Here is a 2,855-nt window from a genome sequence, read left to right on the forward strand (position 1 = left end):
CATTTTTCATTACCGGTTACAATTCTGTCCAAAAATGGTTCACGAGCATTACGTGCCAGAAGAGATGAAGCAACATTCACACGTTGGAAACGATGTTAATCAGAGTGTTTGTGAGGCACCCAAACACCTTTTTTATGGTGTTCTCCCATATTCCTTAGATGTTTACGTATTGTTTCATGAGAGACATGCAATTCGGGGGCATTTCATGAGTGTGTTCCCTTTGGTTAGACTCAACAAGCATCTTCAGAGCATCAATATCAATTCCAACATGTTGGCCCCTGCCATCACAGTATTTAAGGCTAAAATCACCTGAACGAAATTTTCTGAACCATCGTTGACTCTTACGAACGTTCAAAACATTTCCATAAATTTCTTTGAGGCGTTGTTTCCCTTCTTATATTCAAACAGCATTACATGCCGAATGTCATGGAATGTGTGTCTCGTCATGTGCCATCACCATAAGGGATTAAAGTACACTAGACTTTACATATTATATATGCTACACTAACATGACGTTTAGGCAGTTGGTTTAACTATTATACGTGATGTATGTTTTTTGGGGGATGGTTAATGAAAGTGTTGTACCTTTCTCCTATAAATATCTATATGATAATTAATACGAGACTGTGTACTGCTAGATAACTTTCTGCCATAGATCTTCATCTAATTATATATTTAAAAGATGGTATTTATATGTGTAAGTACATTACTGGAAGAATATCTATTTAAATGTGTGTGTGTTTTGAAGGAACTGCTTATGAGTATAAGACAGTGTACAAAATCATATTAGGAGAACTCACATCGCATTAAATGCTGGGAAATACGCGGAAAGGGGTCGAAGTGTGTACAAAAATCATTACAAACTTTCGTAGAGTACATACTTGAACCGCAATACCAATAAGAAATAATACTATCATGTAGGGAAGAACCTGACTTTCCCGGGTTTAACGCGACCAAGACGACAATCTTTACTACCTTTTCCTCTCCAAATAGTTCTTATAGACTTTCTTCAAATATGGGATGGAAAACATTCGGATCAAATCGATCAAAACAAGAACATCTCAGTGACTTTGGACCTCTTCTTTCGTTTATTGCCTTCATTCCAGGTTAGCAATTGGTTATGTTTATGCGTTTTCCTTTGGAGAAAAATAATGGAATAACAAGGTGTGATAAATGCAAGTCAAAGAGAAAGAATGTTACATCATGAATGGATGCTGAAATACTGTTGTTATAAAGCTGCAAGTTATTTTATAAGAATAGAAAGTCAGCTGAAAATTATTTTATAATCAAATAATCAGCTATTTGAGAAACACTAACCCTGAATGTTACCCTACAATGCTGTATTTGTTTCGTGTACTTCAAAATCCCTGCCAAAGGAGTAGTAAACGACCCAAACAATTCCAAATATCAGGACTGAAGCTAATTACATGGTCATGATCCTGAAAATTAAAGCATTCAGAAATGATTATAGTCAAAAAGTTAACAATTCAGCGTGTAGGATATAATATACCACTATCATGAATAAGTTAGTCAAAGTACGAACAAAGCAGCAATTGTATAAGGCTAAGAGGTAATTTAATAAAGTGGAAAACCGTAAGAGTGTCATTGAATACTTTAACCTTAATAAGTGAGCCAGTTCCCAGGTGTTATTGTTTGTATGTTACTAAAACTATCCATAAAACAATGCAAAAAATAAAATACAAGAATAAGTAAAAAATAAAAAGGTATTTTATATTTCTGTTTGGTAAATATTTTTTTACGTGACCATGAATAAAAATGACGTAAAATATTTATAAAAATGTCAATTTTTATTTAGCTCCAACTGCAAAATCTGAAAGCTTATAACGCTAAAAGCCGGGTGACGATACACGTGGTGAATACAACACACATATCCCATTTTGTAGCTTTGGGCTTAACTACAAACGTACAAAACCTTTCATTTATTTCATGCATACGTATAATGGTTCGGTTGTCCTTAAAAGTTCTGAACATGATAACAAAATGTCTTAAAATACCTAAACAGTAAATACGGGACTTCTAATTTGAAAAAAAAAAAAACTTCAAATTTATTTTTTCATAAAATTCTGATTCATACTTCAGAGAAGCGTCTGATGATTAAACCTTACTACAACTTCTTTTTTTATAGATATATATGAACACTTAGACTGTCTGGTTTCAGCATTCTTTAAAGTTGATCTGGCGCATATCTTACTAAATACAGCTTTCAAAATTAATGAAAATGTGTATTTGTTTTAATATGAATTGAGCAATATTAAGTGTCTATCGCAATACAATAATTATTCGGGGGACTTTATTAATATCCTTTTCAATAAATTCATTAACCAAATGAACATCCCCGTAGTCAATTAGTTTTCTCTTATGAGGGATACAACGAAAATTGCTTGAACATATTTATTCCACAAAGGAGGTGTTTTCAAGCCAAGTGTATGATTCCATAAGTTCTTTATATTTAGGAATGATAATTCCAACCTTGAAACATTCCAGATTTATATGACATTATAGATGCCCTGTTTGCCAGGAGGAAAACACAACTTAAACCAACATATGCCACTGTGTGAAACATAGATTATTCAACTATAAAATCCAACTTTATGTCGAGTATTATTTATGCATTAAATAACCGTGACTAAACTGTATGTACCATCGACTTGAAAATCATCAACTTGACATCAAATATTACAGAACAAAGATCAGAAATCCTATGCAATATCGTTACTCCTTGAGTTAAAAGTTTTGTTACGACAGCGGAAGTCACGCGAATCTGGAAGCATGCGCGCTGGAGTTTCTGGAAGGATCATGAATTATCGAGGAACCCCGCGAATGTCCGAGTGTTT

This window comes from Limulus polyphemus, unplaced genomic scaffold (assembly GCF_000517525.1).
Source record: "Limulus polyphemus unplaced genomic scaffold, Limulus_polyphemus-2.1.2 Scaffold1810, whole genome shotgun sequence".
NCBI lineage: Eukaryota > Metazoa > Arthropoda > Merostomata > Xiphosura > Limulidae > Limulus > Limulus polyphemus.